Source organism: Hyla sarda, chromosome 6, assembly GCF_029499605.1.
Source record: "Hyla sarda isolate aHylSar1 chromosome 6, aHylSar1.hap1, whole genome shotgun sequence".
Taxonomy (NCBI): domain Eukaryota; kingdom Metazoa; phylum Chordata; class Amphibia; order Anura; family Hylidae; genus Hyla; species Hyla sarda.
Window position 1 is genome coordinate 56,483,484 of NC_079194.1, and position 26,850 is coordinate 56,510,333.

At 47.4% G+C, this 26,850-nt stretch overlaps 1 protein-coding gene across 3 annotated transcripts in view; it reads left to right on the top strand.

Moving 5' to 3' along the window:
* Positions 1-26,850, top strand: part of EMP1 (epithelial membrane protein 1) — a 240,668-nt gene that overhangs the window by 177,872 nt on the left and 35,946 nt on the right. Inside the window, exon 1 of one of the 3 annotated variants that reach the window (XM_056523796.1) lies at positions 21,348-21,473. The exons of the other annotated variants lie outside the window; for them this stretch is intronic. The gene's annotated coding sequence lies outside the window, so the exon portion shown is untranslated. Of the gene's footprint in view, positions 1-21,347; positions 21,474-26,850 lie in introns of those variants that run through there. 3 annotated transcript variants of the gene reach the window in all.

Consider the following 26,850-nt stretch of genomic DNA (forward strand, 5'->3'; position numbering starts at 1 on the left):
ACTCCACTGTGCTCTTTCCTGTCTAATAGAACTCCTCTCTGCTCTCTCCTGTCTGATAGTACTCCTCTGTGCGCTCTACTGTCTGATAGTACTCCACTTTGCTCTCTCCTGTCTGATCGTACTCCTCTGTGCTCTCCTGTCTGATAGCACTCATCAGTGCTCTCTCCTGTCTGATAGCACTCCTCTGGGCTCTCTCCTGTCTGATAGCACATCTCTGTGCTTTCTCCCATCTAATAGCCTTTCTCTGTGCTCTCTCCTGTCTGATAGTACTCCTCTGTGCTCTCTCCTGTCTGATAGCACCCCTCTGTGCTCTCTCCTGTCTGATAGCACTCCTCTGTGCTCTCTCCTGTCTGATAGCACTCCTCTGTGCTCTGTCCTGTCTGATAGCACTCCTCTGTGCTCTCCCCTGTCTGATAGTACTCCTCTGTGCTCTCCCCTGTCTGACAAGACTCCTCTGTGCTCTATTCTGTCTGATAGTGCTCCTCTGTGCTCTCTCCTGTCTGATAGCACTCCTCTGTGCTCTCTTCTGTCTGATAGTATTCCTCTGTGCTCCCTCCTGTCTGATAGCACTCCTCTGTGCTCTTTCCTGTCTGATAGTACTCCTCTGTGCTCTTTCCTGTCTGAACATACTCCTCTGTGCTCTCCTGTCAGAGAGCACTCCTCAGTGCTCTCTCCTGTCTGATAGCACTCCACTGTGCTCTCTACTGTCTAAAAGAACTCCTCTCTGCTCTCTCCTATCTGATAGTACTCCTCTGTGCGCTCTCCTGTCTGATAGTACTCCACTTTGCTCTCTCCTGTCTGATAGTACTCCTCTGTGCTCTCTCCTCTCTGATCATACTCCTCTGTGCTCTCTCCTGTCTGATAGCACTCCTCTGTGCTGTGTTCTATCTGACAGTACTCCTCTGTGCTTTCTCCTGTCTGATACGACTTCTCTGTGCTCTCTTCTGTCTGACAGTACTTCTCTGTGCTCTCTTCTGTCTGACAGTACTTCTCTGTGCTTTCTCTTGTCTGGTATGACTCCTCTGTGCTCCCTCCTGTCTGATAGCACTCCTCTGTGCTCTCTTCTATCTGACAGTACTCCTCTGTGCTTTCTCCTGTCTGATATGACTCCTCTGTTCTCTCTCCTGTCTGATAGCACTCCTCTGTGCTCTATCCTGTCTGATAGCATTCCTCTGTGCTCTCTCCTGTCTGATAGTACTCCTCTGTGCTCTCTCCTGTCTGATAGGACTCCTCTGTGCTCTCTCCTGTCTGATAGTACTCCACTGTGCTCTCTCCTGTCTGATAGAACTCCTCTCTGCTCTCTCCTGTCTGAAAGTTCTCCTCTGTGCACTCTCCTGTCTGATAGTACTCCACTTTGCTCTCTCCTGTCTGATCGTACTCCTCTCTGCTCTCCTGTTTGATAGCACTCCTCAGTGCTCTCTCCTGTCTGATAGCACTCCTCTGGGCTCTCTCCTGTCTGATAGCACTTCTCTGTGCTTTCTCCCATTTAATAGCCTTTCTCTGTGCTCTCTCCTGTCTGATAGTACTTCTCTGTGCTCTCTCCTGTCTGATAGCACCCCTATGTGCTATCTCCTGTCTGATAGCACTCCTCTGTGCTCTCTCCTGTCTGATAGCACTCCTCTGTGCTCTCTCCTGTCTGATAGCACTCCTCTGTGCTCTCTCCTGTCTGATAGTACTCCTCTGTGCTCTCTCCTGTCTGATAGTGCTCCTCTGTGCTCTGTCCTGTCTGATAGTACTCCCTTCTGCACTCTCCTGTCTGATAGTACTCCTCTGTGCTCTCTCCTGTCTGATAGTACTCCTCTGTGCTCTCTTTTGTCTGACAGTACTTCTCTGTGCTTCCTCTTGTCTGATATGACTCCTCTGTGCTCCCTCCTGTCTGATAGCACTCCTATGTGCTCTCTCCTGTCTGATAGTACTCAACTGTGCTCTCTCCTGTCTAATAGAACTCCTCTCTGCTCTCTCCTGTCTGATAGTACTCCTCTGTGCGCTCTCCTGTCTGATAGTACTCCACTTTGCTCTCTCCTGTCTGATAGTACTCCTCTGTGCTCTCTCCTGTCTGATCGTACTCCTCTGTGCTCTCTCCTGTCTGATAGTACTCCTCTGTGCTCTCTTCTGTCTGAGAGTACTTCTCTGTGCGTTCTCTTGTCTAATATGACTCCTCTGTACTCCCTCCTGTCTGATAGCACTCCTATGTGCTCTTTCCTGTCTGATAGTACTCCACTGTGCTCTCTCCTGTTTGATAGAACTCCTCTCTGCTCTCTCCTGTCTGATAGTACTCCTCTGTGCTCTCTCCTGTCTGATAGTACTCCTCTGTGCTCTCTTCTGTCTGACAGTACTTCTCTGTGCTTTCTCTTGTCTGATATGACTCCTCTGTGCTCTCTCCTGTCTGATAGCTTTCCTCTGTTCTCTCTCCTGTCTGATAGTACTCCTCTGTGCTCTCTCCTGTCTGATAGGACTCCTCTGTGCTCTCTCCTGTCTGATAGCACTCCTCTGTGCTGTGTTCTATCTGACAGTACTCCTCTGTGCTTTCTCCTGTCTGATATGACTCCTCTGTGCTCTCTTCTGTCTGACAGTACTTCTCTGTGCGTTCTCTTGTCTGATATGACTACTCTGTACTACCTCCTGTCTGATAGCACTCCTATGTGCTCTTTCCTGTCTGATAGTACTCCACTGTGCTCTCTCCTGTCTGATAGAACTCCTCTCTGCTCTCTCTTGTCTGATAGTACTCCTCTGTGCTCTCTTCTGTCTGACAGTACTCCTCTGTGCTCTCTTCTGTCTGACAGTACTTCTCTGTGCTTTCTCTTGTCTGATATGACTCCTCTGTGCTCTATCCTGTCTGATAGCTTTCCTCTGTTCTCTCTCCTGTCTGATAGTACTCCTCTGTGCTCTCTCCTGTCTGATAGGACTCCTCTGTGCTCTCTCCTGTCTGATAGCACTCCTCTGTGCTGTGTTCTATCTGACAGTACTCCTCTGTGCTTTCTCCTGTCTGATATGACTCCTCTGTGCTCTCTTCTGTCTGACAGTACTTCTCTGTGCTTTCTCTTGTCTGGTATGACTCCTCTGTGCTCAATTCTGTCTGATAGCACTCCTCTGTGCTCTCTTCTATCTGACAGTACTCCTCTGTGCTTTCTCCTGTCTGATATGACTCCTCTGTGCTCTCTCCTGTCTGATAGCACTCCTCTGTGCTCTCTCCTGTCTGATAGTACTCCTCAGTGCTCTCTCCTGTCTGATAGTACTCCTCTGTGCTCTCTCCTGTCTGATAGTACTCCACTGTGCTCTTTCCTGTCTAATAGAACTCCTCTCTGCTCTCTCCTGTCTGATAGTACTCCTCTGTGCGCTCTACTGTCTGATAGTACTCCACTTTGCTCTCTCCTGTCTGATCGTACTCCTCTGTGCTCTCCTGTCTGATAGCACTCATCAGTGCTCTCTCCTGTCTGATAGCACTCCTCTGGGCTCTCTCCTGTCTGATAGCACATCTCTGTGCTTTCTCCCATCTAATAGCCTTTCTCTGTGCTCTCTCCTGTCTGATAGTACTCCTCTGTGCTCTCTCCTGTCTGATAGCACCCCTCTGTGCTCTCTCCTGTCTGATAGCACTCCTCTGTGCTCTCTCCTGTCTGATAGCACTCCTCTGTGCTCTGTCCTGTCTGATAGCACTCCTCTGTGCTCTCCCCTGTCTGATAGTACTCCTCTGTGCTCTCCCCTGTCTGATAAGACTCCTCTGTGCTCTATTCTGTCTGATAGTGCTCCTCTGTGCTCTCTCCTGTCTGATAGCACTCCTCTGTGCTCTCTTCTGTCTGATAGTATTCCTCTGTGCTCCCTCCTGTCTGATAGCACTCCTCTGTGCTCTTTCCTGTCTGATAGTACTCCTCTGTGCTCTTTCCTGTCTGAACATACTCCTCTGTGCTCTCCTGTCAGAGAGCACTCCTCAGTGCTCTCTCCTGTCTGATAGCACTCCACTGTGCTCTCTACTGTCTAAAAGAACTCCTCTCTGCTCTCTCCTATCTGATAGTACTCCTCTGTGCGCTCTCCTGTCTGATAGTACTCCACTTTGCTCTCTCCTGTCTGATAGTACTCCTCTATGCTCTCTCCTGTCTGATCATACTCCTCTGTGCTCTCTCCTGTCTGATAGCACTCCTCTGTGCTGTGTTCTATCTGACAGTACTCCTCTGTGCTTTCTCCTGTCTGATACGACTTCTCTGTGCTCTCTTCTGTCTGACAGTACTTCTCTGTGCTCTCTTCTGTCTGACAGTACTTCTCTGTGCTTTCTCTTGTCTGGTATGACTCCTCTGTGCTCCCTCCTGTCTGATAGCACTCCTCTGTGCTCTCTTCTATCTGACAGTACTCCTCTGTGCTTTCTCCTGTCTGATATGACTCCTCTGTTCTCTCTCCTGTCTGATAGCACTCCTCTGTGCTCTATCCTGTCTGATAGCATTCCTCTGTGCTCTCTCCTGTCTGATAGTACTCCTCTGTGCTCTCTCCTGTCTGATAGGACTCCTCTGTGCTCTCTCCTGTCTGATAGTACTCCACTGTGCTCTCTCCTGTCTGATAGAACTCCTCTCTGCTCTCTCCTGTCTGAAAGTTCTCCTCTGTGCGCTCTCCTGTCTGATAGTACTCCACTTTGCTCTCTCCTGTCTGATCGTACTCCTCTCTGCTCTCCTGTTTGATAGCACTCCTCAGTGCTCTCTCCTGTCTGATAGCACTCCTCTGGGCTCTCTCCTGTCTGATAGCACTTCTCTGTGCTTTCTCCCATTTAATAGCCTTTCTCTGTGCTCTCTCCTGTCTGATAGTACTTCTCTGTGCTCTCTCCTGTCTGATAGCACCCCTATGTGCTATCTCCTGTCTGATAGCACTCCTCTGTGCTCTCTCCTGTCTGATAGCACTCCTCTGTGCTCTCTCCTGTCTGATAGCACTCCTCTGTGCTCTCTCCTGTCTGATAGTACTCCTCTGTGCTCTCTCCTGTCTGATAGTGCTCCTCTGTGCTCTGTCCTGTCTGATAGTACTCCCTTCTGCACTCTCCTGTCTGATAGTACTCCTCTGTGCTCTCTCCTGTCTGATAGTACTCCTCTGTGCTCTCTTTTGTCTGACAGTACTTCTCTGTGCTTCCTCTTGTCTGATATGACTCCTCTGTGCTCCCTCCTGTCTGATAGCACTCCTATGTGCTCTCTCCTGTCTGATAGTACTCAACTGTGCTCTCTCCTGTCTAATAGAACTCCTCTCTGCTCTCTCCTGTCTGATAGTACTCCTCTGTGCGCTCTCCTGTCTGATAGTACTCCACTTTGCTCTCTCCTGTCTGATAGTACTCCTCTGTGCTCTCTCCTGTCTGATCGTACTCCTCTGTGCTCTCTCCTGTCTGATAGCACTCCTCTGTGCTCTCTCCTGTCTTATAGTATTCCTCTCTGCTCTCTCCTGTCTGATAGTACTCCTCTGTGCTCTCTCCTGTCTGATAGTACTCCTCTGTGCTCTCTTCTGTCTGAGAGTACTTCTCTATGCGTTCTCTTGTCTGATATGACTCCTCTGTACTCCCTCCTGTCTGATAGCACTCCTATGTGCTCTTTCCTGTCTGGTAGTACTCCACTGTGCTCTCTCCTGTCTAATAGAACTCCTCTCTGCTCTCTCCTGTCTGATAGTACTCCTCTGTGCGCTCTCCTGTCTGATAGTACTCCACTTTGCTCTCTCCTGTCTGATAGTACTCCTCTGTGCTCTCTCCTGTCTGATCGTACTCCTCTGTGCTCTCTCCTGTCTGATAGCACTCCTCTGTGCTCTCTCCTGTCTTATAGTATTCCTCTCTGCTCTCTCCTGTCTGATAGTACTCCTCTGTACTCTCTCCTGTCTGATAGTACTCCTCTGTGCTCTCTTCTGTCTGAGAGTACTTCTCTATGCGTTCTCTTGTCTGATATGACTCCTCTGTACTTCCTCCTGTCTGATAGCACTCCTATGTGCTCTTTCCTGTCTGATAGTACTCCACTGTGCTCTCTCCTGTTTGATAGAACTCCTCTCTGCTCTCTCCTGTCTGATAGTACTCCTCTGTGCTCTCTCCTGTCTGATAGTACTCCTCTGTGCTCTCTTCTGTCTGACAGTACTTCTCTGTGCTTTCTCTTGTCTGATATGACTCCTCTGTGCTCTCTATTGTCTGATAGCTTTCCTCTGTTCTCTCTCCTGTCTGATAGTACTCCTCTGTGCTCTCTCCTGTCTGATAGGACTCCACTGTGCTCTCTCCTGTCTGATAGCACTCCTCTGTGCTGTGTTCTATCTGACAGTACTCCTCTGTGCTCCCTCCTGTCTGATAGCACTCCTCTGTGCTCTCTTCTATCTGACAGTACTCCTCTGTGCTTTCTCCTGTCTGATATGACTCCTCTGTGCTCTCTCCTGTCTGATAGCACTCCTCTGTTCTCTCCTGTCTGATAATACTCCTCTGTGCTCTCTCCTGTCTGATAGGACTTCTCTGTGCTCTCTCCTGTCTGATAGTACTCCTCTGTGCTCTCCTGTCTGATAGCACTCATCAGTGCTCTCTCCTGTCTGATAGCTCTCCTCTGGGCTCTCTCCTGTCTGATAGCACTTCTCTGTGCTTTCTCCCATCTAATAGCCTTTCTCTGTGCTCTCTCCTGTCTGATAGTACTCCTCTGTGCTCTCTCCTATCTAATAGCACCCCTCTGTGCTCTCTCCTGTCTGATAACACTCCTCTGTGCTCTCTCCTATCTAATAGCACCCCTCTGTGCTCTCTCCTGTCTGATAGCACTCCTCTGTGCTCTTTCCTGTCTGATAGCACTCCTCTGTGCTCTGTCCTGTCTGATAGCACTCCTCTGTGCTCTCCCCTGTCTGATAGTACTCCTCTGTGCTCTCTCCTGTCTGATAGCACTTCTCTGTGCTCTCCCCTGTCTGATTAGACTCCTCTGTGCTCTCTTCTGTCTGATAGTGCTCCTCTGTGCTCTCTCCTGTCTGATAGCACTCCTCTGTGCTCTATTCTGTCTGATAGTACTCCTCTGTGCTCCCTCCTGTCTGATAGCACTCCTCTGTGCTCTTTCCTGTCTGATAGTGCTCCTCTGTGCTCTCTCCTGTCTGATCATACTCCTCTGTGCTCTCCTGTCTGATAGCACTCCTCTGGGCTCTCTCCTGTCTGATAGCACTTATCTGTGCTTTCTCCCATTTAATAGCCTGTCTCTGTGCTCTCTCCTGTCTGATAGTACTTCTCTGTGCTCTCTCCTGTCTGATAGCACCCCTCTGTGCTATCTCCTGTCTGATAGCACTCCTCTGTGCTCTCTCCTGTCTGATAGCACTCTTCGGGGCTCTCTCCTGTCTGATAGCACTCCTCTGTGCTCTCTCCTGTCTGATAGTACTCCTCTGTGCTCTCTCCTGTCTGATAGCGCTCCTCTGTGCTCTCTCCTGTCTGATAGTACTCCCTTCTGCACTCTCCTGTCTGATAGTACTCCTCTGTGCTCTCTCCTGTCTGATAGTACTCCTCTGTGCTCTCTTCTGTCTGACAGTACTTCTCTGTGCTTTCTCTTGTCTGATATGACTCCTCTGTGCTCCCTCCTGTCTGATAGCACTCCTCTGTGCTCTCTCCTGTCTGATAGTACTCCACTGTGCTCTCTCCTGTCTAATAGAACTCCTCTCTGCTCTCTCCTGTCTGATAGTACTCCTCTGTGCGCTCTCCTGTCTGATAGTACTCCACTTTGCTCTCTCCTGTCTGATAGTACTCCTCTGTGCTCTCTCCTGTCTGATCGTACTCCTCTGTGCTCTCTCCTGTCTAATAGAACTCCTCTGTGCTCTCTCCTGTCTGATAGTATTCCTCTCTGCTCTCTCCTGTCTGATAGTACTCCTCTGTGCTCTCTCCTGTCTGATAGTACTCCTCTGTGCTCTCTTCTGTCTGAGAGTACTTCTCTGTGCGTTCTCTTGTCTAATATGACTCCTCTGTACTCCCTCCTGTCTGATAGCACTCCTATGTGCTCTTTCCTGTCTGATAGTACTCCACTGTGCTCTCTCCTGTTTGATAGAACTCCTCTCTGCTCTCTCCTGTCTGATAGTACTCCTCTATGCTCTCTCCTGTCTGATAGTACTCCTCTGTGCTCTCTTCTGTCTGACAGTACTTCTCTGTGCTTTCTCTTGTCTGATATGACTCCTCTGTGCTCTCTCCTGTCTGATAGCTTTCCTCTGTTCTCTCTCCTGTCTGATAGTACTCCTCTGTGCTCTCTCCTGTCTGATAGGACTCCTCTGTGCTCTCTCCTGTCTGATAGCACTCCTCTGTGCTGTGTTCTATCTGACAGTACTCCTCTGTGCTTTCTCCTGTCTGATATGACTCCTCTGTGCTCTCTTCTGTCTGACAGTACTTCTCTGTGCTTTCTCTTGTCTGGTATGACTCCTCTGTGCTCCCTCCTGTCTGATAGCACTCCTCTGTGCTCTTTTCTATCTGACAGTACTCCTCTGTGCTTTCTCCTGTCTGATATGACTCCTCTGTGCTCTCTCCTGTCTGATAGCACTCCTCTGTGCTCTCTCCTGTCTGATAATACTCCTCTGTGCTCTCTCCTGTCTGATAGGACTTCTCTGTGCTCTCTCCTGTCTGATAGTACTCCACTGTGCTCTCTCCTGTCTGATAGAACTCCTCTCTGCTCTCTCCTGTCTGATAGTACTCCTGTTACGCCGAGCGCTCCGGGTCCCCGCTCCTCCCCGGAGCGCTCGCTTCACTCTCGCTACCGCAGCGCTCCGGGCAGCTCCACTGACCCGGTGCGCTGCGATACCGTCTCCAGCCGGGATGCGATTCGCGATGCGGGTGGCGCCCGCTCGCGATGCGCATCCCGGCTCCCGTACCTGACTCGCTCTCCGTCTGTCCTGTCCCGGCGCGCGCGGCCCCGCTCCCTAGGGCGCGCGCGCGCCGGGTCTCTGCGATTTAAAGGGCCACTGCGCCGCTGATTGGCGCAGTGGTTCCAATTAGTGTGTTCACCTGTGCACTCCCTATTTTACCTCACTTCCCCTTCACTCCCTCGCCGGATCTTGTTGCCATTGTGCCAGTGAAAGCGTTTCTTTGTGTGTTCCTAGCCTGTGTTCCAGACCTCCTGCCGTTGCCCCTGACTACGATCCTTGCTGCCTGCCCCGACCTTCTGCTACGTCCGACCTTGCTTCTGTCTACTCCCTTGTACCGCGCCTATCTTCAGCAGCCAGAGAGGTTGAGCCGTTGCTAGTGGATACGACCTGGTCACTACCGCCGCAGCAAGACCATCCCGCTTTGCGGGGGGCTCTGGTGAAAACCAGTAGTGACTTAGAACCGGTCCACTAGCACGGTCCACGCCAATCCCTCTCTGGCACAGAGGATCCACCTCCTGCCAGCCGGCATCGTGACAGTAGATCCGGCCATGGATCCCGCTGAAGTACCTCTGCCAGATGTCGCTGACCTCACTACGGTGGTCGCCCAGCACTCACAACAGATAGCGCAACAAGGCCACGAGCTGTCTCAACTGACCGTGATGCTACAGCAGCTACTACCACAGCTTCAGCAATCATCTCCTCCGCCAGCTCCTGCACCTCCTCCGCAGTGAGTGGCCGCCTCAGGCCTACGATTATCTTTGCCGGATAAATTTGATGGGGACTCTAAGTTTTGCCGTGGCTTTCTTTCACAATGTTCCCTGCACTTGGAGATGATGTCGGACCAGTTTCCTACTGAAAGGTCTAAGGTGGCTTTCGTAGTCAGCCTTCTGTCTGGAAAAGCTCTGTCATGGGCCACACCGCTCTGGGACCGCAATGACCCTGTCACTGCCTCTGTACACTCCTTCTTCTCGGAATTTCGTAGTGTCTTTGAGGAACCTGCCCGAGCCTCTTCTGCTGAGACTGCCCTGTTGAACCTGGTCCAGGGTAATTCTTCCGTTGGCGAGTACGCTGTACAATTCCGTACTCTTGCTTCAGAACTATCCTGGAATAATGAGGCCCTCTGCGCGACCTTTAAAAAAGGCCTATCCAGCAACATTAAAGATGTTCTGGCCGCACGAGAAATCCCTGCTAATCTACATGAACTCATTCACCTTGCCACTCGCATTGACATGCGTTTTTCCGAAAGGCGTCAGGAGCTCCGCCAGGATATGGACTTTGTTCGCACGAGGCGTTTTTTCTCCCCGGCTCCTCTCTCCTCTGGTCCTCTGCAATCCGTTCCTGGGCCTCCCGCCGTGGAGGCTATGCAAGTTGACCGGTCTCGCCTGACACCTCAAGAGAGGACACGACGCCGCATGGAGAATCTCTGCCTGTACTGTGCCAGTACCGAACACTTCCTGAAGGATTGTCCTATCCGTCCTCCCCGCCTGGAAAGACGTACGCTGACTCCGCACAAAGGTGAAACAGTCCTTGAAGTCAACTCCGCTTCTCCACGTCTTACTGTGCCTGTGCGGATATCTGCCTCTACCTTCTCCTTCTCCACTAAGGCCTTCTTGGACTCCGGATCTGCAGGAAACTTTATTTTGGCCTCTCTCATCAACAGGTTCAACATCCCAGTGACCAGTCTCGCCAGACCTCTCTACATCAATTGCGTTAACAATGAAAAATTGGACTGTGCCGTGCGTTACTGCACGGAACCCCTCCTAATGTGCATTGGACCTCACCACGAAAAAATTGAGTTTTTGGTCCTCTCCAATTGCACTTCCGAAATTCTCCTTGGACTACCCTGGCTTCAACACCATTCCCCAACCCTGGATTGGTCCACTGGGGAGATCAAGAGTTGGGGCCCCTCTTGTTCCAAGGACTGCCTTAAACCGGTTCCCAGTACTCCTTGCCGTGACCCTGTGGTTCCCCCTGTAACCGGTCTCCCTAAGGCCTATATGGACTTTGCGGATGTTTTTTGCAAAAAACAAGCTGAGACTTTACCTCCTCACAGGCCTTATGACTGTCCTATTGACCTCCTCCCGGGCACTACTCCACCCCGGGGCAGAATTTATCCTCTCTCTGTCCCAGAGACTCTTGCTATGTCTGATTATATCCAGGAAAATTTAAAGAAGGGCTTTATCCGCAAATCCTCCTCTCCTGCCGGAGCCGGATTTTTCTTTGTGTCCAAAAAAGATGGCTCCCTACGTCCTTGCATTGACTACCGCGGTCTTAATAAAATCACTGTAAAAAAACGCTACCCCCTACCTCTCATCTCTGAACTCTTTGATCGCCTCCAAGGTGCCCACATCTTTACCAAACTGGACTTAAGAGGTGCCTATAATCTCATCCGCATCAGAGAGGGGGATGAATGGAAAATGGCATTTAACACTAGAGATGGACACTTTGAGTATCTGGTCATGCCCTTTGGCCTGTGCAACGCCCCTGCTGTCTTCCAAGACTTTGTTAATGAAATTTTTCGTGATCTCTTATATTCCTGTGTTGTTGTATATCTGGACGATATCCTGATTTTTTCTGCCAACTTAGAAGAACACCGCCAGCATGTCCGCATGGTTCTTCAGAGACTTCGTGACAATCAACTTTATGCCAAAATGGAGAAATGTCTGTTTGAATGTCAATCTCTTCCTTTCCTAGGATACTTGGTCTCTGGCCAGGGACTACAAATGGATCCAGACAAACTCTCTGCCGTCTTAGATTGGCCACGCCCCTCCGGACTCCGTGCTATCCAACGTTTTTTGGGGTTCGCCAATTATTACAGACAATTTATTCCACATTTTTCCACCATTGTGGCTCCTATTGTGGCTTTAACCAAAAAGAATGCCAATCCTAATTCATGGCCTCCTCAAGCGGAAGACGCCTTTAAACAGCTCAAGTCTGCCTTTTCTTCGGCTCCCGTGCTCTCCAGACCTGACCCATCTAAACCCTTCCTATTGGAGGTTGATGCCTCCTCTGTAGGAGCTGGAGCGGTCCTTCTACAAAAAAATTCTTCCGGGCATGCTGTTACTTGTGGGTTTTTTTCTAGGACCTTCTCTCCGGCTGAGAGGAACTACTCCATCGGGGACCGAGAGCTTCTAGCCATTAAACTAGCACTTGAGGAATGGAGGCATCTGTTGGAGGGATCAAGATTTCCCGTTATTATTTACACCGATCACAAGAACCTCTCCTATCTCCAGTCTGCCCAACGGCTGAATCCTCGCCAGGCCAGGTGGTCTCTGTTCTTTGCCCGATTTAATTTTGAAATTCACTTTCGGCCTGCCGATAAGAACATTAGGGCCGATGCTCTCTCTCGTTCCTCGGATGCCTCGGAAGTAGAGCTCTCTCCGCAACACATCATTCCCCCTGACTGCCTGATCTCCACTTCTCCAGCCTCCATCAGGCAAACTCCTCCAGGGAAGACCTTCGTTTCTCCACGCCAACGCCTCGGAATCCTCAAATGGGATCACTCCTCCCATCTCGCAGGTCATGCGGGTATCAAGAAATCCGTGCAACTCATCTCTCGTTTCTATTGGTGGCCGACTCTGGAGACGGATGTTGTGGATTTTGTGCGAGCCTGCACTGTCTGTGTCCGGGATAAGACTCCTCGCCATAAGCCCGCTGGTCTTCTTCATCCTCTGCCTGTCCCCGAACAGCCTTGGTCTCTGATTGGTATGGACTTTATTACAGACTTACCCCCATCCCGTGGCAACACTGTTGTTTGGGTGGTCGTTGATCGATTCTCCAAGATGGCACATTTCATCCCTCTTCCTGGTCTTCCTTCAGCGCCTCAGTTGGCAAAACAATTTTTTGTACACATTTTTCGTCTTCACGGGTTGCCCACGCAGATCGTCTCGGATAGAGGCGTCTAATTCGTGTCAAAATTCTGGAGGGCTCTCTGTAAACAACTCAAGATTAAATTAAACTTTTCCTCTGCATATCACCCTCAATCCAATGGGCAAGTGGAAAGAATTAACCAGGTCCTGGGTGATTATTTACGCCATTTTGTTTCCTCCCGCCAGGATGACTGGGCAGATCTTCTACCATGGGCCGAATTCTCGTATAACTTCAGAGTCTCTGAATCTTCCTCCAAATCCCCATTTTTTGTGGTGTACGGCCGTCACCCTCTTCCCCCCCTCCCTACTCCCTTGCCCTCTTGTTTGCCCGCTGTAGATGAAGTGACTCGTGATCTTTCCACCATATGGAAATAGACCCAAAATTCTCTTTTACAGGCTTCATCTCGCATGAAAAAGTTTGCCGATAAGAAAAGAAGAGCTCCCCCCATTTTTGTTCCCGGAGACAAGGTATGGCTCTCCGCTAAATATGTCCGCTTTCGTGTCCCCAGTTACAAACTGGGTCCACGCTATCTTGGTCCTTTCAAAGTCTTGTGCCAAATTAATCCTGTCTCTTACAAACTTCTTCTTCCTCCTTCTCTCCGTATTCCTAATGCCTTTCATGTCTCTCTTCTTAAACCACTCATCATCAACCGTTTCTCTCCCAAGTTAGTTTCTCCCACTCCTGTCTCCGGTTCTTCTGACGTCTTCTCAGTGAAAGAGATACTGGCCTCCAAGACGGTCAGAGGAAAAAGGTTCTTTTTGGTGGATTGGGAGGGCTGTGGACCTGAAGAGAGATCCTGGGAACCTGAGGACAACATCCTAGACAAAAGTCTGCTCCTCAGGTTCCCAGGCTCTAGGAAGAGGGGGAGACCCAAGGGGGGGGGGTACTGTTACGCCGAGCACTCCGGGTCCCCGCTCCTCCCCGGAGCGCTCGCTTCACTCTCGCTACCGCAGCGCTCCGGGCAGCTCCACTGACCCGGTGCGCTGCGATACCGTCTCCAGCCGGGATGCGATTCGCGATGCGGGTGGCGCCCGCTCGCGATGCGCATCCCGGCTCCCGTACCTGACTCGCTCTCCGTCTGTCCTGTCCCGGCGCGCGCGGCCCCGCTCCCTAGGGCGCGCGCGCACCGGGTCTCTGCGATTTAAAGGGCCACTGCGCCGCTGATTGGCGCAGTGGTTCCAATTAGTGTGTTCACCTGTGCACTCCCTATTTTACCTCACTTCCCCTTCACTCCCTCGCCGGATCTTGTTGCCATTGTGCCAGTGAAAGCGTTTCTTTGTGTGTTCCTAGCCTGTGTTCCAGACCTCCTGCCGTTGCCCCTGACTACGATCCTTGCTGCCTGCCCCGACCTTCTGCTACGTCCGACCTTGCTTCTGTCTACTCCCTTGTACCGCGCCTATCTTCAGCAGCCAGAGAGGTTGAGCCGTTGCTAGTGGATACGACCTGGTCACTACCGCCGCAGCAAGACCATCCCGCTTTGCGGCGGGCTCTGGTGAAAACCAGTAGTGACTTAGAACCGGTCCACTAGCACGGTCCACGCCAATCCCTCTCTGGCACAGAGGATCCACCTCCTGCCAGCCGGCATCGTGACAACTCCTCTGTGCGCTCTACTGTCTGATAGTACTCCACTTTGCTCTCTCCTGTCTGATCGTACTCCTCTGTGCTCTCCTGTCTGATAGCACTCATCAGTGCTCTCTCCTGTCTGATAGCACTCCTCTGGGCTCTCTCCTGTCTGATAGCACTTCTCTGTGCTTTCTCCCATCTAATAGCCTTTCTCTGTGCTCTCTCCTGTCTGATAGTACTCCTCTGTGCTCTCTCCTATCTAATAGCACCCCTCTGTGCTCTCTCCTGTCTGATAGCACTCCTCTGTGCTCTCTCCTATCTAATAGCACCCCTCTGTGCTCTCTCCTGTCTGATAGCACTCCTCTGTGCTCTCTCCTGTCTGATAGCACTCCTCTGTGCTCTGTCCTGTATGATAGCACTCCTCTGTGCTCTCCCCTGTCTGATAGTACTCCTCTGTGCTCTCTCCTGTCTGATAGCACTTCTCTGTGCTCTCCCCTGTCTGATAAGACTCCTCTGTGCTCTCTTCTGTCTGATAGTGCTCCTCTGTGCTCTCTCCTGTCTGATAGCACTCCTCTGTGCTCTATTCTGTCTGATAGTACTCCTCTGTGCTCCCTCCTGTCTGATAGCACTCCTCTGTGCTCTTTCCTGTCTGATAGTACTCCTCTGTGCTCTCTCCTGTCTGATCATACTCCTCTGTGCTCTCCTGTCAGAGAGCACTCCTCAGTGCTCTCTCCTGTCTGATAGCACTCCACTGTGCTCTCTCCTGTCTAATAGAACTCCTCTCTGCTCTCTCCTATCTGATAGTACTCCTCTGTGCGCTCTCCTGTCTGATAGTACTCCACTTTGCTCTCTCCTGTCTGATCATACTCCTCTGTGCTCTCTCCTGTCTGATCGTACTCCTCTGTGCTTTCTCCTGTCTGATAGCACTCCTCTGTGCTGTGTTCTATCTGACAATACTCCTCTGTGCTTTCTCCTGTCTGATATGACTCCTCTGTGCTCTCTTCTGTCTGACAGTACTTCTCTGTGCTCTCTTCTGTCTAACAGTTCTTCGCTGTGCTTTCTCTTGTCTGGTATGACTTCTCTGTGCTCCCTCCTGTCTTATAGCACTTCTCTGTGCTCTCTTCTATCTGACAGTACTCCTCTGTGCTTTCTCCTGTCTGATATGACTCCTCTGTGCTCTCTCCTGTCTGATAGCACTCCTCTGTGCTCTATCCTGTCTGATAGCATTCCTCTGTGCTCTCTCCTGTCTTATAGTACTCCTCTGTGCTCTCTCCTGTCTGATAGGACTCCTCTGTGCTCTCTCCTGACTGATAGTACTCCACTGTGCTCTCTCCTGTCTGATAGAACTCCTCTCTGCTCTCTCCTGTCTGATAGTACTCCTCTGTGCGCTCTCCTGTCTGATAGTACTCCACTTTGCTCTCTCCTGTCTGATCGTACTCCTCTGTGCTCTCCTGTCTGATAGCACTCCTCAGTGCTCTCTCCTGTCTGATAGCACTCCTCTGGGCTCTCTCCTGTCTGATAGCACTTCTCTGTGCTTTCTCCCATCTAATAGCCTTTCTCTGTGCTCTCTCCTGTCTGATAGTACTCCTCTGTGCTCTCTCCTGTCTGATAGCACCCCTCTGTGCTATCTCCTGTCTGATAGCACTCCTCTGTGCTCTCTCCTGTCTGATAGCACTCCTCTGTGCTCTGTCCTGTCTGATAGCACTCCTCTGTTCTCTCCCCTGTCTGATAGTACTCCTCTGTGCTCTCTCCTGTCTGATAGCACTCCTCTGTGCTCTCCCCTGTCTTATAAGACTCCTCTGTGCTCTCTTCTGTCTGATAGTGCTCCTCTGTGCTCTCTCCTGTCCGATAGCACTCCTCTGTGCTCTCTTCTGTCTGATAGTACTCCTCTGTTCTCCCTCCTATCTGATAGCACTCCTCTGTGCTCTTTCCTGTCTGATAGTACTCCTCTGTGCTCTCTCCTGTCTGATCGTGCTCCTCTGTGCTCTCCTGTCAGAGAGCACTCCTCAGTGCTCTCTCCTGTCTGATAGCACTCCTCTGGGCTCTCTCCTGTCTGATAGCACTCCTCTGTGCTTTCTCCCATCTAATAGCCTTTCTCTGTGCTCTCTCCTGTCTGATAGCACTCCTCTGTGCTCTCGCCTGTCTGATAGTACTCCTCTGTGCTCTCTCCTGTCTGATAGCACTCCTCTGTGCTCTCTCCTGTCTGATAGGACTCCTCTGTGCTCTCTCCTGTCTGATAGCACTCCTCTGTGCTCTCTCCTGTCTGATAGCATTCCTCTGTGCTCTCTCCTGTCTGATAGCACTCCTCTGTGCTCTTTCCTGTCTGATAGGACTCCTATGTGCTCTCCCCTGTCTGAAAGCACTCCTCTGTGCTCTCTCCTGTCTGATAACCCTAAAGGGGTTATTCCGCCATTCCTTTGTTTGTTAGCTCTTCTACATTATTCCCTACAACTTGATGCCTTCACTTAACAATTTACGTCACCCTCCATGCACTTACAGAAGTCTCAAACAGCTGTATACATGTTGGTGCTATATAAATAAAGACTATTATTATACCTGATTGTCAGGCCTCATCAGCCTATACTTACTTCTCATGACATGGTTCTTAGCTATTTAAATTGTTTGTTTTTTTTACTGTACTTTATTACCACAAATAAAATACTTTAATATTGTACTATACAACATCAGTATGTGTTCACGTATACAATCTTTATTAGCATAATTGATATTAATGATGAGTCAGCATATATGAAAAATTATCCTTTTTTCCACTTTATTGTTCATCGCAAAAGTACGTCCTCAGTCTATGCCAGGAAATCTTTGTTCTACTAACCTTCTGTGTAGAATGAGAGAACCAACAACTTATTTGGGTACCATAACACATGTGGCTTGTTTGTTTGATATTAGTGTTTTTATTGCAAATTCGTGAATTCACGAATATTGCGAATATATTCGCTATATATTCGAAATTACGAATATTTACTTTTTTCCGCATATTCATATACTCGCATATTCCTTCATATATGAATATTCGCATATTCCTTCTCTTCACTTCTGGGCCAACTAAAATGATGCAAATACACTTGTCAGAGGTTATCAACAACATCTCTAGCAACCAATAGTAAAGTTGCCCCCCCCCCCCCCCCCACTGTTTTCTTCCTCGAATATGCGAATATAATGAATACACAAATTTCGCGAATATAGGACGGATATTCATCTAGATATGTTCGAGAAATATCGCAAATTAGAATATGGGCAATGCCGCTCATCACTATTTGATATCCCAGCTGAACAGCTTTTTTTATGCTAATGTGGTATATTGAGTAGATGCTTTCACCTCAAGGAGGTTCATGGCCTGATGGGTAACTTCAAGCTTCTTTCACATCATCCTGCTGGACATCTTTTTATTTTTATGTTTACCGCTGATAAAGGAGAGTCCCAGGCTCAAAATCCACAAGACTTATTCCAAAGTCCAGCAGAGTAACGGAAGAGAGGTGGAGGAACAGCCATGCTTGTAAAACAAAATGGCGTCCCAAAATTTGGCAGAAGTGGCAGTGAGGCTTGAAAAGTTTGCCAACTTTTTTTCCAAATCCTCCCTCGCTGTAGCTGATGAGGTAGAGGGAGGAATGGAGGCTTGAGATCATGACTCTGTCCTATATTGGGATATGTGAGCACTTCTGTGGAATCCGCGGTGGTGCACGAGGTAGGGTAAAGCCACCGGTAGAAGAAAGATGATACCCAGCACTCACCAGTGATGCACAGTGAAGATTTATAATGCCATAGTGTGGTACAAGGACGCTTTTTGTTATGGGAGCCTTCCTCAGCTGTCTGCCTATAGTCAGACAGCTGAGGAAGGCTCCCACGCCGAAACAAGTCCTTGTACCACACTATGGCATAATAAATCTTCACTGTGCATCACTGGTGAGTGCTAGGTATCATCTTTCTTCTACATGATTCAGTCCTAGACATCACTGTGGGGGTTTATCCATCCTCTGACCATGCAGGAACGCAGTATTTTTCTATAATGACTGCACCTTTGAAAATTGCCCGAGGTTCACATACTATAGTTCTCGTGTCATAATGAATAAGAGCATGGTTAGCAAAACATTCTGATGAGCATGTGGGGGTCTCCAATTGTCTTCCAATGGCAGATGGTGGGGTAAACAGTGACCAGGCATTCTCTATTTCTGTAGAATATAAGCCACTGTCAAAGGGGTCACTTTACCATTAAAAGGGTTGTTCAAAGTTAGGTCACTTCTAGAGATGTCGCGAATTGTTCGCCGGCGAACAGTTCCCGGCGAACTTAGCATGTTCGCGTTCGCATCACCAGGCGAACATATGTGAAGTTCGATTCGCCCCCTATACTTTAACATTGCGGTAAACTTTGACCCTGTGAGTCAGAGTCAGCAGACACATTACAGCTAACCAGCAGCAGTCCCTCCCTTCAAGACCCTCCTACCTCCTGCACGGACGCCATTTTACCTTCATTCGGAATGCTGCAGGCTTAGAAAGTGGAGGCACAGAGAAGCTGCTCCTGCTGTAATAGGGAAAGCGATAGCTAGGTTGCTGCTAGGTGGTGTATTCAGGGTCCACTTTACTCCTAAAGCACTAGACTAACATCTGCTTTAAGGACAGCACCCAAAAAAGCCCTTTTTAGGGCTCAAATATCAGTCCGTGTGTCTTGCAACAGCTGGAGGCACCCTGGTTGGGAGGGAACTGCTGGTTAAAAGGGGTACTCCAGTGTAAAACTTAAGTTCCTTCAAGCAACTAACTACAGTATTAAAAGGGCTATAAGTTCAGTCCGTGTGTCTTGCAATAGCTGGAGGCACCCTGGTTGGGAGGGAACCGCTGGTTAAAAGGGGTACTCCGGTGTAAAATTTAATTTCCTTCAAGCAACTAACTGCAGTATTAAAAGGGCTATAAGTTCAGTCCGTTTGTCTTGCAACTGCTGGAGGCACCCTGGTTGGGGACCTCTGCTTAAAAGGGGAACTCCGCTGGCAACCTTTTTTGCTCATTGTCACACTAGTGCATATCACATTTGGTGTGACAGTTGTTCAAATAAAGAAAAAAAAATACCTTTTTTGTCTGTGAAATAAAACCAATGCTGCCTAAAGGGGGGCTCTAACTATGTGCTGCCTAAAATGGGGGAATCTATGTGCTGCCTAAAGGGGGGATCTAAATATGTGCTGCCTAAAGGGGGCTCTATGTGCTGCCTAAAGGGGGGCTCTAACTATGTGCTGCCTAAAGGGGGGCTCTAACTATGTGCTGCCTAATATGGGGGAATCTATGTGCTGCCTAAAGGGGGGATCTAACTATGTGATGCCTAAAGGGGGGCTCTATGTGCTGCCTAAAGGGGGCTGAAGCACGTTATTCCTAAGAATTTAGGAATAATAGGTGATTTATGCCCTTTATGGATTTAAACCAGACTCTGCATCAACTATGTAATTTTCCATGGGAATTTTGCCATGGATCCCCCTCCAGCACGCCACAGTCCAGGTATTAGTCCCCTTGAAACAACTTTTAAATCACTATTGTGGCCAGAAAGAGTCCCTGTGTGTTTTAAAATTCGCCTGCCCATTGAAGTCAATGGCGGTTCGCCCGGTTTGCCGGTTTGCGAACATTTGTGGAAGTTCGCGTTCGACGTTCGCGAACCAAAAATTTTATGTTCGCGACATCACTAGTCACTTCTTCTCATTGGCCATGTTATAGATGAACTAATCTCCTATTTTATATTTACCTTTATGGTTCGCTGGCCTCCCCCTTTGTTGGTCATGGCCATGTGGGTTTGGAGCACAACTCTGAGTAGTCACATATACCCATCAAATGGCTGCTGATAGTATAAGATCAGAAGCAGAACGAGAACAATGCTATGGGGGGCCATTTATTAAGTTGAATGTTTTTGCCCAAAAATGGCGATGTTTGATGCTCAAACCATTATATCACTGATGCTGAGAGGGCATAAAGGAGGCTAGAAGGGGGCTCTGCCTCACATGGAGGGGGTGTTACGGGGTCCCCCCCCCTCCTCACATGCAACTTTAGGGCCAACTTGCAACACCTAAAATCACAGAAATATACCCCACCTCAATAGATGGTGTATATTTCTACATCGGGCCCAATGGCAGCCACCGTGTGTGCCTTTTAGGAAATCCAGCAGACCAAAAATGGGCAGAAATATATTTATGTACAACACATCATAATGCCACAGATAATAAATGCCCCCCTATATATATTGGATGAAGTGGACTTGTCATGTGGCTGCAAAGAGTTATGTTTGATACAATGTACAGACAATGTGTGTGTGGGGGGGGGGGGGGGTTACAAAAATCCGGTTGAGCTGCCACCAACAGAGAGGGAACATTAAATAGAGTACAAACTTCTCTGCGAAGACCACACAAAACTGCACTGAAAATTGGTCTTCTAGTGTTCTGGAAAAAGGGGTGTTCTTCTCAAAGGGTTGGTTTTTTGAAGAGGTTTCTCTATATAATACAATTAAAAAACAACGAACATTAAATGGGTTGTACAGGCAAAACAAAAACTTGCACTCAGGCTGTGGATTGTATCAAAATAATACACATGCTATAGTTACCTCCTCCGGTCACCAGACATAACATCTACCCACTCCTAATTGTGGTTCCCCAGCGGCAGGTCCCCCCCCCTTCGCGATCAGATATCTTATCCCCTATCCTTTAGTTAGGGGATAAGATGTCTAGGGGCAGAGTACCCCTTTAAGGTATTTGTAGTAACATAGTCACTTCTGGCCAATCCTAAAATATGACTTCACCCTTGACAACCCTTTCAGTTCCACAATTTGCCGTGTTACCAATACAAACCACTCTTCACCACATAGCTCCCCACACCCCGTTCTTTTTTTTTCTTCTTGTAAATCTTTTGTTTTTGTAAACAAATCTGTTTCCCAAGGATTCTCCGTGCATCACTCTGTGTGTGTTTTAGTCATTCATTTTCTTTCCACCTAAAAAATGTAACGTGACTCATGCTGCACAGAAGGTAATACAACTTTTCTGCCTCCTCCCATACCTTGCAACCGTACAGCTGCCAAAAGCTGGGTGTAGCTGAATTCTTTCCTTGCTATTTCTCTGCATATATGTTCCTATAAAACCCGCAGAGGCGCCTCCCTTATTGCATCACAGAGAAACTATAACTGCTTGGGAACTATCTCTATGCAAGTATTGCCATTCACACTAAAAGTGAGCAAGGACTTCTGGAAGCACACACACCTCTTCACGGTAAGCGTTCTCTGACATGTGTACGCTCGTCGGCAGTGTTAATGCAGAATAGTCATTTCTAAGAGCAGAGGTGGAGACTGGACGAAAAATTTTAAGATTTTGCACCGTTATTTATCACGGACTATTAACAGTCAACACCGGTTAAATTTATTGCAGCAAACTAGTTAGTTACAAATATTTTTATTTAAATCTAGAATTCAAATTTTTGAATTTTGATTTTTTTTCTTTTTTTATGTACTTAGTCTGCATTATCATGTTGTTGTGTTGTTGCCGTTGCCATAACTATTATTATCATCATTGCCGTACCTGCAAAAGATTTACGCAAGTCAAGAATAGAAGTAAAATAGTGTGTCTGATTACTTGATGTATTGAGTCTTTCTGTATAGACCTGTACGTTGCCTCAAAACACTACATATTATACACGATTGTCCAAAGTAAGACTGTACTGGATGCAGATTGTGTTGGAGCTTTTGGAGGATCAGTCTTTATTGGTTTTATCCTCTACATAAAAATGTATATATACTTGCATAAACAGCCTCAGGCAAATCCCGGTATGTCACTTCTCAGAGAAGTTAGGAAGGTTAATAATAGCTGGCGACTTGTGAGATTGCTGTCGCTTGGATGTCTCATATCTGCTTCAAGCTTTTGAGACATATATACAGTTCTCTAAAAGACCCCCTCTTTGGGAATCCCTTGATCTAGACCTGTTTTTTCCGGAACGGATTTGAAATTGTGTCCATTTTTTATAGCCTATGTAAATTGACACTCAATAGAAGAAGACTTCTCTAGAAGACCACTTTGTCCTTCGTGGTTTGAGGATCAAATCAAAGAGGTCTCTCTCTACATATAATTTTCTTTTATTCCTAGGATTTATGTTCTCAGATTCAGTTGCCACAACTAAGTTTACTCTAAACTCTGAAGCTTTTTATACCGTGAAAACAAGTGTGAAACAGTCATCGCTCTCCTGGGTGCTGGACTTCTTCCAGGGGTTGGGATGGAGTTGTTACAGTACTGCATTAGGGTCTATTCAGACGGCAGAATTTCCGCTTCCAATGAAAGCCCAATACACTTCTATGGGATTCCGCACTCCAGTTGACACTTCGGAATTTCCGCTTGCGGAAATTCCAAAGTGTCAACGGGAGTGAGGAATCCCATAGAAGTGTATTGGGCTTTTAATGGAGGCCAAAATTCCGCCGTCTGAATAGACCCTTACATTGATGCTTTATCCTACGTCTGTAGTGGTTTCTGGTCCAGTAGAAGATGGTTTACTGAAATACTGCCATTTAAAGAATACTTTTTGGGGGTCTGGGTGTTAAGATTCTCACCGATCACTAGAACAAGCCAAAGGAGGCGTTGAGAAAAGTGAGAGATGGGGAGAAAAGTGCTTAGGGCTGAGTGCTTCTCCATGTTCATTCTAGTGATCATGGGGGGTCTCAGCACCCATACCCGACCAATCAAAACTTTTCACATGTAACACACTGGATTAGGAATAGTGTTGCTCGCGAATATTCGCAATGCGAATTTTATTTGCGAATTTCGCATATTCGCGAATATAGCCCTATATATTCGTAATTACGAATATTCCTTTTTTTTTTCACAGTACACATCACAGTGATCATCCCTCTCTGCTTCCAGCTTGTGTGGTGTAAAGAAGGCTCTAATACTACTATATGAGACTGGCCGCTCAACACTAATTAGGAAGGGGACTATATTTTTTGACCCCCCCCCCCCCTCCAAAAAATGTGTGTGTGTGTATAAAATAAAATATGGCACTCCATTTTATGCCTAATTTTATCATTTTTTAACCTGGAAACCTAGTGGATCATTTACATCCCCTAAACTTTCACCCCTCCTACAAAATCTTGGCCACTGAATATAAATCTTTATTGGTTTGTTCAGGGCCCATAACTTTAGACTTGCGTTCTAGAACATCTGTGACATTTATAGAGCAGTGTAATCCCCTGTTCTGTTTTCGTGCAAGGGTTTCCCTATTCTGGGCGTGGCTCATTAGATTGTCACAAGGCTTTCATGCTCCCTTGTTGGGCTTTGGCATCTTAATGTGAGGTTTAGGGTGTCTTTGGTGTTAATTGTTCTGGTAAGGTAGCACTAACTAATATTACCTGTAATATATTGTTCACACTTATATCAGACATATACATTTATCAAAACCTGTGCAGAGGAAAAGTTGCTGAGTTTCCCATAGCAACCAATCAGATCGTTTCTTTCATTTTTGAAAACACCTCTGAAAAATGAAAGAAGCGATCTGATTGGTTGCTATGGGCAACTCAGCAACTTTTCCTCTGGACAGGTTTTGATAAATCTCCCCCATAGTTCAAGGTGGACACTTGGATTTTCGCTATGGAAATGTAGCAGATCTATAAAGCAGAGGTCCTCAACCCAGTCCTCAAGGCCCACCACCAGTCCGGGATTGGAATTTTTCCCTGTTCTATTCCAATGGAGAAACAAAAAATAAAAGCCCAAAATGTTGGTGGGCCATGAGGACCAGGTTGGGGACCACCTGTAGAGTAGTGTTTCCCAAGAGCAGTCCTCAAGTACCTACAAGAGGTCATGATTTGAGAATAACCCATACAGAGAAAACTTGTGGTGATGCCTGATGCACTGACCAGAATTATTAATATTATCACCTGCAAAAGACAAAAGGAATCCTAAAAAAATTTGACCTATTGGGGGGACTTGAGGACTGGGTTGAGGACAACTGCTGTAGAGGATTCGCCAGGGGATCAGCCCATTGTCATTCGGTGGAGCTATGGGGCTAATACTCATTTTGGTTTAACATAACTGTATGAAGATTTTTCATAGTATATGACCGGGTTTGCGGAGACCCCATTACCTTGCATGGGAGGTAGCTTTCCATCACCTTTAGTGAGGATGGAATCTGTCAACATGTATGTCAAGTCTGCCACATGTGAACGGCACCCAACCCTAACCTGCCAGTGGTCCTAATGCTAAAGTACAACTGTCTGTAGCATTATTTCAGAACCAGGGTGCCTCAAGCTGTTGCAAAATGGCAACTCCCAGCATGCCGTTGGCTGTCCGGGCATGCTGGGAGTTGTTGTCTTGCAACAGCTGGAGCCACCCTGGTTGGAAAACACTGGTCTATACCTCAATGATTGTGTCGGCAGGGTTGCTGGATGTAGTCTTTCACTTGTATCATTGTCTTCCATACAGCCTGTTAACACCGAGAGAGCCGACCAATGATGATTTTTTAAGGCCTTTTTTTTATGCCTAGCGATCAGCCAATGAACAAGCAATTGCTCATCTGTTTCCTAATCGTGGGTTTTATAGTTTGATATTCACCCTGATTCCAAGGCCAGCAAGACAACGTGAGAAATCTTGGCTAATTTCTTCCAAAAACAGCACCACCCCTGTCTTCAGGCTGTGTGTGGTATTACAACTTGGCTCCATTCACTTCCATGGAACTGAGCTGCAATGCCACACACTACCTGAGGCAGGGGCGTAGCTAGGTCTCCAAAAGACACAGGGCTAGAGCCCATAGCCCAGCCACGTCCCCCTAACCACAACCTCAGACACGCCCTAACCACCCCCTCTTAAAGCAGCGGTGGCCATAAACAGTGGTAGCCAGAGACCCGTGGCTACAGCCCAATTAGCCCCCCACCGCTAGCAATGCCCCTGACATGAGGACAGGTGTGGTGGTGTTTCTTTTGTTGTTGTTGATGAAGAAATCTAATTCTGGATAACATCTTTAATAGCATCATATTACAGAACTATTGGCCTAAGTTCATCTACATAATAATAATATTTTTAAATTTTTACATTTTCATATTAATCCAATAACCAACAAACCCCTTCATTCCAAGTAAAACATTGAATCCTATTTATAGGTAGCCTAATTCTGTATAAGGCTGATTTACGGGCTGGTAAAGAAGGTGTAATGGCGGTGACTATGAAAAATAAGTGTCGCAATAACATTGCAAATTAAAAGTCTAAATTATGAAGGAGAAAGAGAGAGAGGAATGGAGTAGAACAGAAGAGGCGAAATTTGCATCAGACTTGAATAACTTGTATATCCACAGATAATGTAGAGAATTGTGCTCCTGGTATCTGGATTATAGTAATGTTAATGTGCCAGCTATGTAATAGAAAGCTTGTATCATGACAGCTCTGGAGGGATGTCTTCCATAGCTTACATAGATTGGACGTTCAGTCACCGCCATAGATGTGGCGACGTACTAGTCATCTGTAATTATCCCATTAATGGGACTTACTATACAAGTAAATAGGGAGAACATGGTGACTCCTATGACCTGGCACTTGGTAAAAGATGAGGATAGGAAGTGTGATAAAATACTGGGTTAATACTTAGGAAGATAAAGTGAAAAAAAAAATTCTCGGCAGTTCTGACCTAATCTTATACATGTGTATATATATATATATATATATATATATATATATTTTATATTCACATTTATTCATGTATATATATATATATATATATATATTCATATTTGTTTATTTATACATATATATGTATGCATGTATTTATATATATATGTAGGCATGTATTTATTTATTATGTATAAATATATATATATTGAATAAATACAAATATCCAGATGTCCCGGGTGATAGTCCTTGGATGTCAGCTATGCTCTCATTAAATTGACTGCATAATATGACTGATGGCCTGGGGCACTTTAGTGTTATTCATAGCAGGTACGTGCCGAAGCCTTAAGTGCACAATGACGACTTCATAACCTCGGGGCTACAGCAATCTCATTACTAGTGCTCGACTCCCAGCACTGATATTATAGCAGGCACCAACATGTATCCCAGTCCGTGTCAGTATATATATGCAACAAAGAAATCCCAACAACTGTCCTACTATCTGGTGTGTCCATCAATGGTCATACCTCCAGCTTAAAAGATTGTATAGTACTGCTCAGGGTGTGTGGCATTCCTGTGGCTTTTGGCATTGTCCTTTACGTACATCCTTTAACCACATAACCGATGTGGTTTCCCAGTGTCGCTGTCTGGCAGGACCCATCTGACAAGATAGGCTGGGTTGTTTAGGATTTTTGTGTTTCTCAATACACCATGAGTCAGAGTATTGTGAATGTGACAGATACAGTAGGTGGGGCGGGGTGGGTTCCTAGTGTGTGGATATTTGTTGTTTGCTATCACACAATGCTTACACATCACTTGCATGATTTATCATCTCGGCTTTACTTCTCTATTTAAAGAAGATATGCAGTGCTGAAAAACGTATCCCCTATCCTAAGGATAGGGGATAAGTTTCTGATAGCGGGGGTCCAACCGCTGGGCCCCCAGCGTTCTCCTGTACGGGGCCCCGGAAACCCACGGGAAGGGGGCTTGTTGACCACCACATGAATCGGCA